Source organism: Rousettus aegyptiacus, unplaced genomic scaffold, assembly GCF_014176215.1.
Source record: "Rousettus aegyptiacus isolate mRouAeg1 unplaced genomic scaffold, mRouAeg1.p scaffold_m13_p_7, whole genome shotgun sequence".
Taxonomy (NCBI): Eukaryota; Metazoa; Chordata; class Mammalia; order Chiroptera; family Pteropodidae; genus Rousettus; species Rousettus aegyptiacus.
Window position 1 is genome coordinate 8,932,758 of NW_023416310.1, and position 17,432 is coordinate 8,950,189.

General features: G+C 36.5%; 1 long non-coding RNA gene and 1 pseudogene across 1 annotated transcript in view; both read left to right on the top strand.

The window, feature by feature from the left end:
• LOC107515282 overlaps positions 1 to 17,432 on the top strand; it is a 379,686-nt gene that overhangs the window by 208,700 nt on the left and 153,554 nt on the right. The window lies entirely within an intron of this gene.
• LOC118605709 lies at positions 12,192 to 12,310 on the top strand (annotated as a pseudogene).

The following is a 17,432-nucleotide window of genomic DNA, read 5'->3' on the forward strand; positions in this document are numbered from 1 at the left end:
GGAGTGGGAGAGTTAAGATTCTCATCCCTGACAGGAAGATGAGAGATAATGGAAGAGAGATGGGTCCAGAGACTAATTATTTGCATGCTGTTAAACACAGGAGTTAAATGCCTGAAAAACATAGATAGATACAGATGTGCACACACCACACATACACATGCATCTTATAACTTTTGACATTATCAACTCTGTGCATATATGTTTCGTGTATATATATTTTTTATAAAAAATAAACTTTTAAAGGTCTAAAAAGTAAGTTTTAAAAACAATTGTAGTTCATACACACATACATTTCCATTAGCAAAGAGACCATAATATATTCTTTTGAATTAGAAATGATCCTTCATCGCAGGATATTTAAAACCACTCAAAGAAGACATATTTCTTCTAATTAATTTTTGTAATCGAAGCCTGTATGTTCTTAGCAGAAGAAATATTTATACATAAACATTTAAGAGCAGTGTTCTTAATGACGGGTTCCTGTTTAAGACTATTAAATACTTTCTATGCTCCAGATATGGAATATATGACGTTTTATTTAATTATTATCTCCATTTTTAGCTTCATTGAGATATAATTGAGATATACTATTTTGCTCAAAAATGCAGTCATTCAACATATACACCCTGATGAGTTTGGACATGTGCATACACTTATGATTCCATCACCATACCCAAAGTGCTAAACTTATCCATTACCTCCAAAACTTTCCTGTGTTCTTTCATGGTTTTTGGGTTTTTTGTTTGTTTGTTTGTTTTGCTTGTTGTTTGTTTTGCTTTTTTTGATAAGAATATTTAACATGTTCTCTCCTCTCGACATATTTTAAAGTGCAAAATATATCAATTATAGGTACTGCATTATACAGTAGATCTCTAGAACTTACTCATTTTGCATAATAGAAACTTTGCGCCTATTGGAAAACAGTTCTCCATTTTTTCTTCCCCCACCCAGCTCCTGGTGATCATATTACATTCTCTGATTCTATAAGCTTGACTATTTTAGGCATTGCATATAAATTGAATCATCATTATTTGTCCTTCAGCAACTTAGCATAATGTTCTCTAGATCCTCCATGTTGTCACAAATAGCAGGATTTCTTTCTTTTTTAAGACCGAATAATATTCCATTGTATGTATATACCACATTTTCTTTATCCATTTATCCGTTAATAGATATTTGGGTTGTTTTCTTACCTTGGCTATTGTGAATAATGCTAAAAGGAACACAGGGATGAAGATATCTCTTTGAGAGCCTGATTTTAATTCTTTTGAATAGAAACCCAAAATTGGAATTGCTAGATCATACCTAGCTCTTTTTGTAACTCTGATGGAGATCCATTCTATTTTCCATAATGGGTGTACAATTCAGCATCCCCACTAATAGTGTATAAGGATTCCAGTTTCTCAGCATCCTCACCAATACTTATCTTTGTCTTATAATAACAGACATCCTAATGTGAAATGATATCTCATTCTGGTTTTGATTTATATTTCCCTGATGATTAGTGATGTTGAGTATCTTTTCATATATCTTTGGCAATTTGTGTGTCTTCTTTGAAAAAATGTCTGTTCAAGTCCTTTGCCTATTTTTTCATTAAGTTATTTGGTTTATTGCTATTGATTTATAGGAAATTCTTATACATGTTGGATATTAACCCCTTATTAGATAGATAATTTGCCAATATTTTTCTCATTTTCTCATTTCATTCTGTTTATTGTTTTCTTTGCCTTACAGAAACTTTTTAGTTTGATGTAGTTCCACTTGTCCATTTTTTGGTTTTGTGCCCTGTGTTTTTGGTGTCAAATCCAAGAAATCATTGCCAAGACCAATGTCAAGAAGTTTTTCTCCTATGTTTTATCTCCATTTTAAGTATAAAAAAACCCATCCAGTAAAGTAATAAAGCATGGATTTAACTGACATCTGCTTGAAGATTTAGCCTATGCTTTCTGAAGGCAAATTAAATAGAGCTGAGAGAAACAGATCAAGACATTCATTAAGAAAGGAAGCAGTGATCATGTGGCCCACTCAGAATGTCCTGGAATCCAGGGGCTTCAGAGTCCATGCTTTTAATTCTTATGCTATACTTCCTCACCTCTTTTCCGGAAGGAAGAATAGGCCCTCACATCCTCAGGCACCTTGAGAATGTGTCTTGGTATTATCAAGCATGGAATTGACCATATTTGCATTTACCATAATTATCATTGCTCTTAGAAATCTGTTAAGCCATTGCCTGACTTATGAATTTAAAGACTTTGCTCCTACCTCTGTCTTCACTTTGCTATAACTCTGGCCCTGACATTTGCAAAAGCAAGTGTAAAATGTGTAAAATATGTTCCGTTAGGGAAGTATGCTCTCGTTTCGTTATCCAGTGTCTACAAAATAAGATGTTAACATAAAAGCAAGGAAGAAAGCCTTTGTGATTGCTAAGGTGTGCTGAACAGGACGAGCTTCGTTAGACTCATTCATTTATTCATTCATCCAGTGCTCTTCCTTTTTAGTGTTTTTGCCTGAGCCTGGCACTCTTCCAGACATGGGGAATTAAAAAGAAATAAAATAAAGCCCCTACCCTCTTGAAACTTACTAGATAAAGGTTTGGGGCTGATGTTTTTGGTGTTTTCCACTCTTACCAGAGGCAATAAAGATGACAGGGGAGGGGTGCAGGCAAATAATAAATGGCTGCCGGGGCCCAAAACAGGAGCTGTGGCAACGGTTTGTGTAGATATCCTGGGAGCCCAGAGTTTAGCAGTTGGTAAGGTCTCCTCAGGAGGGTTTCAAACAGTCTGCGAGCATCTCTGATGAGCACTTTAACTGGCTGTTATTCCTGTGTTCTTACTTAAAAGCCAGTGTGGCACAGCAGTGGGTTTTGACGTTAGTATTCTTGCATTTAAAATCCATCCATTCTAGGTGCCCTGATGCAGAATTTCTCATCTAGAAATGATAACAATACATAATGTGTACAGTTGCAGTAGAGACCCATACATAATGTGTACAGTTGCAGTAGAGCCCAGCGTCTGGAACGTAATAAGTGTAACGTAGGTGTAGATACTATGCTTACAACAACAACAACAACGATGACAGCAACACGTTGCTCCTACAACTCATCTCCATAATGAGAATGCTGTCCTCAGTCTGTGGTATTATGTGTCTCATGGAATGGGCCATATAAACATTTTTTAAATAATTATCATTGCTCATAGCAACCTTTCAAGTCATTTTCTCATTTAGCTATGATCTCACTTATGAATTTAAAGCTATTACTCCTACCTCCTTTTTCAGTAACTGATGCCTTGATCTGAGGACGTGACACAAAATGAAAAAGCTTTAGTGCTGCTTCTAGTTTTCACTTATGCAAATTAAACATGTCCAAGTTGTCTGACTTGTTTTAACCATATGAAATAATAGATACGTACATGGCAGAGTTATTGAAAGCTTAAGGGGACTTTAAACCCAAGTCTATGTCAGTAGTCAGAACCCAGGTCCCCAGATTCCTACCCAGAGCTAAACAACCAATTGCACATTGATAGTAACAAGTGGAAAATTAAAATATGAAGGAGTGATTGGGTTGGGTAGTCAAGAATGTCTCCATGTAGTGAGCATAATATGTGGGCTTTGATTTGAGGCCAATTTTGATTATCACCGTCAGATTTCCTAAAGTTCATGTTCGAACAAGACACTGACATATGCCTAACAGGGACTTCACAAACGTCCTCGCCACAGATGGAGAGCCTCTCCTTGGGGTAATTTCAACTACTCTCCCCTTCTCCCCAACTACCAGAAAGTTGGTGAAGGCCATTCTCTTAGTGCATGATCATTCCTACAACCAGGAGAGCCCATGGAACAAACCTGTGTGAAGGAGAAATATGAAATTCATGACTCTTCAACCCAGCTTTTTACGTTCCTAGTATTTTTAATGGAGTCACCATTTTTCATCTGTTACTTTGGTGTAGGGTACTGAGTGCTAACGGCTGGCCTTGTCCACTGTCTGTAGTCCTTTCTGTGTACTAGAACCCTAGTACATGATGTCGCACAAGTCTCTTCTTCCCAAATAGCCTCAGATAGAGTAATTTGGCCATGTCGTATTAGTTAGGAAGGTGCTCTGCTGCAAATAACACAGTACATGAGCAGCAGCGGCTTAAACCAAAGGAGTTTATTTTTTTTAATAAACTCAGAAGTCTGCGGTAGGCAACCATTGGCCTTAGCTCAGTGTTTTGATCATGTAAGGGCCAATATCTCTGTGACTTTCTGTCCCACATGACAAAGGGTTAGTATCTCCATTTTAAAAGAGTTTGGAAAAAAAAAAAAGCATGCATACTTTTAAGAATATAGGCCTCCTCTGGGGTGAGGTTGGGATAACAGTCAACTGAGGAACAGTGAAATAAATCACTCATTGAGGTGATCACAGATGCCATATGCTCATGGCTGTTTAATTTCAGCCAAATATCCCCAGCTCTCATGCCTACGTCATAGCTTCTCCATCTTCAAACTTCTGTACAAGGCTGGAAATGGATGAAAGGGGAGAGGACCTGTGACAACCAGATCTTTGAAAAACATATATTTTCCCTTAGAGCTCACTGGCTGGCCCTGGATTGTATAGGAAGACTTCCAAAGAAGACTTGGAAACAAGGAAACGGAAATGTCATAATTGGCCTAAATCAATCATAACTCATCATTCAGGTCTCATCCCATTCCTGCAATGGACAAATCTGGGCATCTATTGCCAAAGAATAAAGGTGGCATGAGTGTTGTGTAGCCATTGTCGGTATGTGTGACACTCTGTGTGTCCTCCAAGGTCAGCTGCCTTGATAGTAGAGTATCTGTCACATAATTATAATCAATCGCTTACATGTTGTTGTTTTTGTTTTTGTTTTAAATCTCAATTAACTAATAGCTGCTGCAAGGCAGGAGCTGTGTCTTATTCTCATCTATTACAGAATTTACCACAGGGCCTAGGACATAACTGTTGCTTAGTGTTCTCCTGAACTGCATTAAATTAAGTGTCTTAAACAGAACAAGGCAAATTAAAGAATTCTAGGATTACAGGACTAAAGTATCACAGTTTCGAGGTGTAAGTAATCACATTAGGGTTGAGATGGAAAAAGGAGATAAGAAAGGCTTCACAGAAGACATATGTTTTATTTTTGCTTATCAATAATTAAATTTATTGGGATGACATTGGTTAACAAAATTACATAGTTTTCAAGTGTACAATTCAATAATACGTCATATCTATATGGCATTATGAGTTCACCATCCAAAGTTAAATTTCCTTCCATCACCATATGTTTGACCTCCTTTACCCTTAATCCACTTCTCCCAATCCCTCCTTTCCTTCCAGTAACCCTTAAACTGTTGTCCTAGTCTGTAAGTTTTTGTGTGTCTTGTTTGTTTGCTGTTTTTAATTTTATATCTCACATATAAGTGAAATCATATGACTCTCAACTTTTTCTCTCTGACTTATTTCACTTAGCATGATAATTTCAAGATTCATCCATATCGTCATGTACAGTGGTATTTCATCTTACAGCTCAGTATTATTCCATTGTGTGTGTGTGTGTGTATATGTGTATAATTTTCTTTATCTAATCATCTATCAAAAGACACTTTGGCCGTGTCCATGTCTTGGCCACTGTGAATTATGCTGCAGTGAACATCAAGGTGCCTCTCTCTTTATGGATAAATGTTTTCAAATTTCGGGGGTAGCTACCCAGAACTGGGATTACTGGATTATATGGTAATTCTATCAATGATTTGAGGAATCTCTATACTGTTTTCTTTGGATTTAAAGAGGAATTTTTGAATTTGACCTCAAAGACAAAGGAAGTAAAAGCAAAAATTAATGAATGGGACTATATCAAACTAAAAAGCTTCTAAAAACCATCAACAAAACAAAGAGGCAACCAACTGAATGAGAGAAGATATTTTAAACAATGCCTCTGATAAGGGGCTAATACGCAAAATATGAAGAACTCATACATCTCAACCACAACAAAAAAATCTAATTTTAAACAACAAAGAATCCAGTTTTAAAATGGGCAGAGGACCTGAACATACAAACAGCCAACAGACATATGAGAAGACATTCAGTTTCTCTAGCTATTAGGGAAATGCAAATCAAAGCCACAGTGAGATACCACCTCACACCTGTTAGAACGGCTGTCTTCAACAAGACAAGTAATAACAAGTGTTAGAGAGATTGTGGGGGGAAAGGAACCCTCATACACTGTTAGTGGGAATGTGAATTGGTACAGCCACTGTGGAAGATATAGATTTTAAAATGTATCTTGAAGAATGGATAGAATCCATGTCTGATTTCGTTTTATGTGGCACCCATGACACCTGGGATGGTATTTTTCAATAATGAGCTTTTTATATGTTCGTCAATGGCATTAAATTTGAGTAGAGGTGGAATTCAAGGAGGAAACCTCAGCAGGTAAAGTCCATAAGTAGAAATGCACACAAGCATTTCCCCACCCGTCCCTTAGCTTTCCCATTCCTTCTCTTTGATTTCCTCATCCCTCTTCACCGTCAAGCCTAAGGTCACAAGTGTAATCTGAGGTTCAGCCCTCAGGTACTCTGAGGCTTTGAACCTTAGTGGAATATATTATTGACTCTTTGGGCTGAAAACAGGGCTGTTTTCCACCTGCATCTACTCAGAGATCTGGTACACATCCAATATTAATTTGCGGCATACAGATGACAGAACTGGCAAATATAAGAGCAGTTACTTTTGGACGAACTGAGTTGAACTATAGTCCTTTGCTGAGAATGCCTGCTTTCCAGAGGTTGAATGGATCTCTGATTTTAGAGCCTTTGAGAAGACTCTTCACTCCCAGCATGCGATGCCATGTCAGTCTCTGCTTTATCTTATGAGGTCATGTCAGCCGAATTAAATTTACTGGGGCACCCAGTCGGAGCTGTAGACCACATGGGCAGACACATTATTAGTAGTTATCTATTGATTTGGAACCAAATAGCAATGAAATCTTACTGAGTTAGTTTGCTTTGTGTGAACACAGGCCCATCATCATCAAGGTTTTGTGATTTTTATAAAGCAAAAATGAAAGAAAACAAATGAACAAAAAACAAAAACGCAATACCTTAAGAGTGGTCTGGTTCCAGAATGTTTCAACAATACCGCAACTGCTGACACGTTTCCATCATGGAGATGTCTCTTTTGCTAGAAAAGGGATAAGGTAGGTGGAGAATTAAACAATATTGGAATTGCAAGAAAGCTGAGGTTAACTCAGAAGAGTATGCCACCTCTAGCCAAGGTATCTTGGTCATGTCCATGCAAGATGTCTTCACTGCACTTGTCAGTCAGGACTCAGTCTTTCTCAGATGGGGCTTTCTTCACATACTGGAACTTATCATTTAGAGATCTGTCTCTGTAAAATATCACCACTCCATTTATTCAACATGTTTTCTTAAAAAATGTTCCATGTGCCAACCACTATATTCCATATAAAAGTTTCTTTGCTTTTGAAGCATAGAGCTTTTAATAATTATTGCATAACTGTGGCCTGGTAAAATAAGTGTGTCGCTTCCCATCATAGCGTATTCTACAATAGAGAAGACCGTATGAGTTAAAAATTGCATCTGACTGTCAATAAGAATGATGTGAAATAATAATATCGTAAACCAATTGGAAGATTACTTTTTTTCTTGAGTAAAAGAAATCAGGAGGGAGACAGTCCAGAGAGAGTGTGATAGATGTACGCTATCATCAATGTTCTGGATACCTTTTATCTTTGTGCTGCACTATCCTTAACACATGGCATCCATCCTCAAGATCACAAGATGTCAGCTGGAAGTCTTGCTGTCACATCTATGTTGCAGGAAGAAAAAATAATGAAGTGGGAGTGAACAAAAAGTACACATACCAGCTGAGTCTCACCCATTAAAGAGCTTTTCTTCACCCCAACCAGTAACTTCTTGTATCTCATTGACTATGCTCTAGACATAAGGAAACCTGGTCACATCACTATACCCAATAATATAGAAACTTTTGCTACTATGAAAGACAGAGGAAGATGGATATTGGGAATGTAGTTAGCCAGTTTCTGCCAGAAGGCGGTGAGGAATAAAGGGGGAAACATTTGTTTGTCAGAAATATGCCATCATTTACTAAATTAAACTGTGGAATCATTTGACCAGTCTTGGGTTATACATTGAACAGTTCAGCTCAGTGTTTTTTTCAGCTATAAAATTAGAGTTTGCAGTAAAAATTTTGCAGTTGTCTTCAAGATTAAATAAAATGCTTTATCATTTAATGTGGTAAAGATTAAAGACATGGACAAAATTGTCAAAATTTGGAAGGAATTCCCACTAATTGTAAGGAATCTATGGTATTAAGGAAAAGAAAAACAACAACAAAAAACTTTACCAGTCTTGTGAAAAAAAGACTACATGGAAAAAAGAGAAGAAGATACTTAATCTTGCCATTCTTTTCTCCTAGTGCAGACAGTCAAGGTCTGTATCAGCAAGAGAAATGAACCGATATCACTCTCCCATTCCAAGGCTGATGTCTGAAGCCATCAGAGTACACACCTTGCATACTTCTACCAAGTATCACACAGGTCATCCCCTTCAATCTTTACATAAATGTCACCTTCTTCGTGAGACCTACCAAGATGTCCCCACCTTAATGTTCCTTATGGCCTTGCCTTATCCTACTTTTTTTCCTTAGTACTCATTATCATCTAATGTGCCATGTATTTAACCTATTTATGTTTCTATTTTTTTGTCTTTTTCTAATAGGACATAAGCTCTTTGACAAGCTCCATCTTTCTTTGTTTTACTTGATATCGTATAACCAGTGCCTAGGAGAGCATGTCACATTATAGTAGGTATTATATAAACACTTAAAATTGAACTATTGAACTTCTCATACATTCACTATACCTCTTTGCTCCTTATTTTTTCTATATCGCTTATCACCATTGCACTATTTATTTGTTTGTTCATTTATTTACTCTATTTATTTTGCTTTTTTTGTCTAATTCTCCCCAGTAGAATATAATTTCCACGAAGGCAAAGATGTTGTCTGTTTTGTTTACTGCTCTTTCCTAGCACCTGTAACAGAACCTGGCATATTGTAAATGTTCAATATATATTTGTTGATCTCCTGACAATCCCACCAGATAGATCTCACTGAAGATACCTGGTTGGGAAATATGGGATGAGAAAATTCATGATGTGTTACATCGTAAGGATATTGCCCTTGCATTGACACATGGGACAGAAACAAGAAGGACACTGGTCGTAGGCTTGCTGGAATTTACAGTTTTCACACGTTCCGTAGGTTTAGAGTATCAAAAACCATAAAACAGAATGGTACCACAGTAGTACAAAGATTAAATACCTGCACGACTTATAAATTTTTGTTATTTCTCAAGAGCTGTGTAATCGATGTGAAGATAGTAGGCATTCAAAAAATGTATTTTAATGTTTATATTTTTTAACCACTGTCCTCCCCTTGAGATAGACAATGAATTATTTGTGGGCAGGAATTGTATTACATCCTTTGTTTTGATTTGTATATAATACCTGAAACACTGCTTATTGGAGATCTGGTAAAAGCCTCACTGGTTGATGGTTACAGACTTGGTAGAAATCCACAAAGAGTCAAAAGTGAGAGATGGAAATCTGAATTGCAGTAGACTTGCCCAATATTGAAAAACAGGAAAGAGGAGGGGATATTTTGACCAATGTTGAATCAAGCAAATCTCATGGTGAGTTCTGCTTTGCTTCTGTTACAGTGAGGAGTGTCTGTCTAGTACTTGATGACGAATCTTGAACTAGAGGGAATGTGTGTGGGCCAGTGGCAGCCATGCTACAGTCCAGGGCTGACAGACTTCAGATAGATGAAGAGCTTCTTCAACCTGGTGTTCAGTAGAGGAAACACAAGAGTTCTCGCTTCTGTCTAGCTTGAAATAAGAAAAAAAAAAAAGGCATTAAAACAGCTCTTCCTTGATTCCTGTTCTGTGACTCAGGATGTTATGGTCGGATGGGTGAGAGAAGGATGAAGCCTCTTAGCTGGAGTGTCTTAGGCAGATGAATGACACCTTTGGGTTCCAGGCAGCGGATCGTGAGCTTGTATATGATCAGTCCAGAGACCCTGGTTTCTTCTCATGAAGTCTGAATCCTGGGTCCCCATTTGTTAAGTTCACCTTTCTGATTTCATGCAACTTACTTTTTTTCTCAGCCACGTCCTTCTTAACCCTGCATTTCTTTTGAAATGTCCATCTCTCCCTAAGCATGGCTTTGTAAACTCCTAATCATATTTGTTTGTTTTAATTGAACACATATGTTCTGAGTCTTGGGTACAAGTGATGGCTCCTAATTGGTTACATGCTAGCTTGGCTCACAGTTTCAGAGGATGGGGTTTCTCTGGTTCTGGTTGGGAGTATGGAGGGGGAGATAACTTTATAGCTTGATTAAAGCAAGTTTCTCTAATGTTAGGGTTCTCTCTAAAGAAACAGACATAATCCTGGAGGAACAATGGAGGCTTGCTTGCATTTAGAAAGTTAGAACAGGAGTTTAAAAAAACAACCCTTGGTCCAATTTTCAACAGGATTGTATAATGTTCAAAAAATGAAAAAATCCCCCCCACTTGTAACCACAGGAAGCCAAGCATTAAAGTCAGAAAAAAGGAACCCCCTCAATCCCACCCCCAGAATGAACTGCACCATATTGTTTTCCTTTCGTGCTTGCCGATTTCAGATTTTCATTTTCTGTACATTAAAAAGGAGACTTAAAAAAATATTCGTTAGCGGTTTCTGTCTAAATCTCATCATCTAATTATTTTCACAGTGAACATTTGAAATGGCAGAAGCAATTCTGCCAAGAGCCTTCTCTCTCTGGATTCCAGGAGATGTTTCACAATAATGAGAAACCCCAATGGGTCTCTTAAGAACCGTTAAAGGGTTCCATATGCAGACGCCCATATGTAGGGGTACAAGGCATAGTTCTTCATTTTCCACAATAGGGCCTGACAGCCCTTAATGTATATTATTACATTAAATGAGATGCACATTAGTTGGTCAGACTGCTGGCTAGCTGGCCCCAATTCACTGAGAAATGCACACCAACCTGGTAACCCCGTTCTTTGGCCCCACCCACTCCCACACATACGGAGTACTGTTAGTCATTGTTCCAAGTGCTCAACTACTAATTGGCTTTTTGGACCTTGTCCTTGAGTGTGGAGTACTGGTTTCATTGATTTTACTGGAATTGTAAAATGAATTAATGTGTCAGTTAGGAAATATCTGGGCCAAGCTGGGGATCTCTTTTCCACTGAACCACTAGAGGACTTCTATTTGTTCTTTGGGAGGTGAAAGATGGCAGCTATCAAAGGCCCAAAGATGATGGTGTCCTCTATTTTAAATGCATCACTTGACTAGATCTTAGCATTCCTTCTTCTGTTGTTGCTGTGGCATTCTGTGCTAAAGTAGCAGAAAATAAATACATGGAGGCAATGTTGGGTATCTTGTTAAGTGGGTTTATCTACCACATTTGCTAAGCAAAGAATACTCATTATCATCATGACTGAGAGAATTCAAATGTTTTTATTGGCAGGAAAATGCTGGGGTTTTTTGTTGTTGTTGTTTTGTTTTGTTTTGTTTTTACTTAAAGGTTGTGCATTGTTCATTAGGAGGCCAGGACATGGAAGTAACCAAAGTGTCCTACAATAGATGATTAGATAAAGAAGATGTGGTACATATATACAATGGAATATTGCTCAACTATGAGAGGAAAAGATAAAATACTGCCATTTATGACAATATGAATGGATCTTGAGATAATCATGCTAAGGAAAATAAGTCAGAAAGGAAAAGTTGAAAACCACATGACATTACTCATGTATGGGATATAAATCTAAAAGGAACAAACAGACATGACAAACAAGCAGAAACTCATGGTCATGGACAGTGGATTAGTGATTTCTAGAGGGAATAGAGTGAGGAAAGGTAGATAGGGGTAAAAGGGGTCAAATATTTGGAAGGAAATCTAACTCTGGGTGGTGAACACCCAATGCACTATATATACTGTTGAATTGTACAGTTGAAACTTATTGGATTTTGTTGGTCAATATCTCCCCAATAATTTTTAATTAAAAAAAGAGTAACTAGAGACAGGATGCAGAGTATGAAGGTGGTATAGCAAGGGGTACAATTAAGAATCACACTCTTGTCTGTGGCCATGACACCCTGAACATGCCCGATCTCATCTGATCTCAGAAGCTAAACAGGGTTGGACTTGGTTAGTACTTGGATGGAAGAACACCTAGGAATACCAGGTGCTGTAAGGCATTTTTTTTTAAAAAAGAAGGAATCACACTCTCAACAATGCCCTCATTCAATCAAGAGCACAGAATAAAATACTGCAACAGAGAGATATAGATGCACATAAGCTTTTGGAGAAAGAGAACTGGGCACCCTATGTCTGCGATCAAGAGACAGGGAGGACTCTGCGGGCTCCCAAGAGAAAGAGAGCGAGGAAAGTTCTGAGAAAACGAAGTGACAAGGCTACAAAATATTCCCAAAAGGAAGCATTTATGAACACTCACATACACACACAAGCATGTAGGTTCCCCCGCCACACACACACACACACACACACACACACAACACAACAGATTTTTAGGGAAAAATCTGATTGCAATTTTGAACTCCAGCTGCTCACATTTAGCATAGGGTTATTTTCAGGGTGGCCAAGTCATGTAACCAGTCCTGATTCCCACTTGGGTATTTGAAGACCTGGAAATCAATAGTGACAAGATAATCTGCTGCAGTGGCCAGGGAGGGGCATCCTGTGACTGAGACAACCAGCAGAAGAAAAAGCCTGCATCAAACTCTGAGGTTTCTACAGGTCTTCATGGTGCTCTGTGAGTGTGTGAAATGGTAGAAAATGGGAAGAAAAGTATTTTGTCACAGTCTCATGAATCATTCAGTATTGGTTTCAATTTTCAGATAAAAATATATGGCATCACAAAGGTATCGGCCTGATTCTCATGTACTCATCAGTGAGCAGGAGATTTAAGAGAAACCATTTCATCTAAACTCAGAACAGCAGCTTACAGTGTTGATGCTGCTTGCACGCACACACGCTAACTCACGGCTTCTCTCAGTGTGAGCCGGGGCCAGTAAGCAAATGCCGTATTACTGGCTTACAATGGCAAAAGTCCAGAAATGAGTCTGAGTTTAGAAACTTCGATAGCAATTTAACCGAGTAATTTTATATCTGTTGAATCTAATTTTTAAGTGTCATATTTTATCTTTGTATTCTCACTTTCTGAGTAATATGTTTTTATTGCATTATATGGAAGTTTGAAGTAAAATGAATTAGTAACTTAAATAAAACAAGCAAACAAAATTGGTCCTCTGTCACAGATAATTAGAGAAGCATTAGCTTAACTGAAATGTTACAGCGATCCATGGAATAAACTAAGACTTCCCCTAATATGTGGGCTTGTTTTCCACATTTTAATCTCAGATTTCTCTCTTCATTGATAGCCGAATGCTTAATACAATATAACATAACACACCCTCAATGGAACACTAATCCCTAAAATCTGTTCTGCCAAAATACTCTAAGAAGCCTGTTTTATAGGTTATTTAAAAGTAATGCAGTTTTAGTTTTATTTAGTTTTATTATTTTCGAAAGCCAGCAAGTGTGAATATATCCAGAGTTCCTGTTTCATAGATAGACATTAGTGAGATGTATTAATTGAACTTAAAAATAAGGTTCTGTATAAAGTGTAAATGCCCCTTCATTTCCCCCATTTACAGCGGTTATAAAAGTACTTTAATTTGCTTTAAAAGTTGTTTCTAGATAAAGATATAATAGTTTATTGCCAGTCTGTCTCAAAAACAACTCTTCAAATTAGGAGACCTCAAAGAACGAGGTCTAAATGCTTGCATTTTGTTTCCATCCTCCACTGGTGTAGGAAATACATGTAACATTTACAAAAGCTAAGAATCCGGAATCCCCAGTTCGTTCTCTCTCTCTCTCTCTCTCTCTCTCTCTCTCTCTCTCTCTCTCTCTCTCTCTCTCTCTCTCTCTCTCTTTCTGCCATTTATTTACTCTGAAAATGAATCTTTATTTGTTGGGGCAAAAAGTAAGTTTCCTCTCACTGTCTCCTTGTAATTATCACCCTATTTTATTTCTCTCATAGTAATAATCACTGTTGGAAATTATAATGCTTATTAATTTGTTAACTTATGGACTTTCTGCCTCTCTATACTCACGTGTAAATTCGCAGAAAAAGGTAAATCCGCTCTAAGTGGAAGAATGTGATGGAGGGTCCACTTAGAATTAGCCAGGTACAAAATGGAGACTTCAAACAGAACTAATTAAAGGTGGTGTAGAGAACAGGAGCCCTGTTGGCTCTTCTCATTTTCACCACCACCCTCACACAGAGCAACTTGCTGCCTGGCAAACAAAAACTAAAACAACGAAGCATCCTCCTTCGACAGTACTTAACTTTACCTCTTGAGAAAAGCTGAGGCTTCAAAAGGCCTATTTCTATGGCACTTGGGGGACTCCTAGTCTAATGACCAACTCAGGTCTAAATGCAGACTGTAAAGTCAAGTCTTCCAGTGGACAATTTTGAGATCAGACATTGAGCTCCCCATTTTAGCACATCAAGAAGAAGGCATCCAAGAACACAATTCCAACTGTTTCCAACTACCTATAAAAGTCGACAATGTTCTTTGTGCCTAAATAGCACGTCCAGATGAGTTAAACCTAAAACAAATAGATAATGTATAGAACATAAGTGAACTTTTGAAAATTCACAAATAATAGAAAGATTCAGAAAGATATTGTCGCCTCTATAAAATAAGAACAGATAGTGATAACAAAAGAAAAAAATGAAAAAACTATGAAAGACCTCTTAGAAATTAAAAATTGTTTGCGTAAATTTAAAGTTTAATAGAAAGGCTAGGAGCCAAAATTGATAGCCTTTTCCAGAATAGATAAGCTATAGACCGTACTAAAAAAAATCTGACATTCAATAAAATTCTAGAAAGAGAGAACACACAAAAAAGTGGAGAGAAATTTAAATAAATAAATGATAGAAAACAATTTATCAGAGGTGTAAAAAGATATGGTTTATTAGTTCAAAAGTAACTATCAAGTGATCTCAGGGTAAGAATTTACCAGAGGTGTAGAAAGATAAGATTTTTCAACTCAAAAGGGGATATCTGAATGACTGCAAAGTAACACACACCCACACACATACACAGAATTCTTTTACTTTTTTGTAATATTTCAGAACACAAGAGAAAAAAAGAAATATCCTTAAAAGGCAAAATCACATAACCGGTAGATTGAAATCCAACTGGTATCAGAATTTTCATCACAAATAATGAATGTTAAAGACAATGGAAGCACCGCTTTCAAGCTCTAGGAATAAATTAGTCTGAATCTAGAATTCTGTACACAACTAACTTATCAGAATATGTGAGAAAAAAAATAAAAACATCTATAGATATTTCCCCAAGTACTAGTCTCAGGAAGTTTCTAGATGATATACTGAGGGAAATAAAAATTTTAAAAACTGAGTGAGAAAAAGAGGACATAAGATACAAGGTACATAGGAATTAGCTGAAAAGTACAAGGAAAATAAATCCCGTGACGATATCTGACCTACTATAGGAAGTTGTGGTCTACAAAAAAATATTTTCCAGAAAAGAATAGATTCTTTTAAATTGATAAATGGGATAAGCAAGAAGGTTTTAGTTATGTGGAAAAAATAATTACATATTTTTCCTCAGTGAGAATAAAAGAAAGGTAATTAGTAATGTCATAAAAATGTATATAAAAATCACGATAAAAATATGAAGCAAATGAAAAGTGTCATTTTTTAAAGAAATTTCATGGAATGTAAGAAATCTGCCACGATTTCATTTATGGTTTCTGGTTTCCTGTTTGGCTGAAAAGACATTTGCTACCCCGAGGTTATATCAAATTCTCCTAAATGATTTAGTTTAAATAATTGTACTTTTATGGTCTTTACATTTAGATTTCTAATCTATATAAAATTTACTTTTACATGGAGCGTAATAGGGACTTAACTTTATTTTTATCCTGATGGTTAGATAATTGTGCCAATGTCATTTATTAAACATATCATTATTTACTGAATTCAAATACCACTTTTATTATTTTATTCCAGATATTTTAGGATATGCCTTATGCTAAGGCCATATCCTAAAATATGTCTCTTAAAAGAAGGTAAGAGACATCTCCTTTTCATATAGAGAAAATAGATATTTCATAAGTTGAAGCAATGAAAAGGCATAAGAGAACAGATATAAGTATTATAATTTAAGTCCAAAACCATAGGAATCAAAATAGGATGTGGGATTTTTTTTAATCAGAGAAGACAATTTTAATTATTCACAAGATACAGGAAAAAAAGGAAAAAGGGATGAAAGAAAATACATAAATTTATAAATATGAAAAAAATGTGGAAAAATAATTAACAAAAGAATGTACACTAGTTATAAATTGGTGAATGTCACTAAATGAAAGACATTCAGAATGGATTAAAAACATACAACATGTAGACATACACATATACACTCTCATAATAAGTTTATTTACTGAATGAAGATCTGCATTCATGAAGAAGGCGGGAAAAGCTTTTGACAAAATGCAATAGTCATTCCTGATTAAAACAACAACAACAAATATCACAACAAAAACAGCTCTCAGCAATCTGATAAAATGGCACTTCTTCAACATGATGAATGTCTCTGAGAAAAACTTACGCCTATCATTATTCTTCATGATGAGTGTCTCGACACACTTCCAGTAATATCAAGAACAAGACAAGAATGTTTGTTCTCATTCTTTTTTTTAAATTAAATTTATCGAGGTAACATTGGTTAATAGCGCTGTATAAGTTTCTAGTGTACTGAATTCGCATTGCGTGCTCATCACCCAAAATCTCGTCTCCTCCTTTTGCCATAGGTTTGACCCCCTTTACCTTCTTTATTCTTCCCCTCATTTCCTCTTCCCCTGTAGTAATCGCCATACTGTTGTCTGTGTCTATGAGTTTGTTCATTTGTTGCTTTTTGTTTTATATCCCACATATGTAATATGGTTATTGAAATCATATGGTTATTGTTCTTTTCCATCTTACTTATTTCACTTAGCATAATACTCTCAAGATCCATCCATGTTCTCATCCTTGGAATTCAATTGGAGGTTCTAGCTAGTCCAATGAGGTAAGAAAAATGACATGCAGATAAGGAAACAAAGTCAAATCATTTATATTAATTAATAACATGATTATCTTCCTAGAAAGTCCTGTGGAATTTGCAAAAAGCTACAAGAACTAAAACCTGAGTTCACCAAAATGTAAGACACAAGATCAATATACAAATATTAATTGTGTTTCTACATACTAGCAATGGACAATA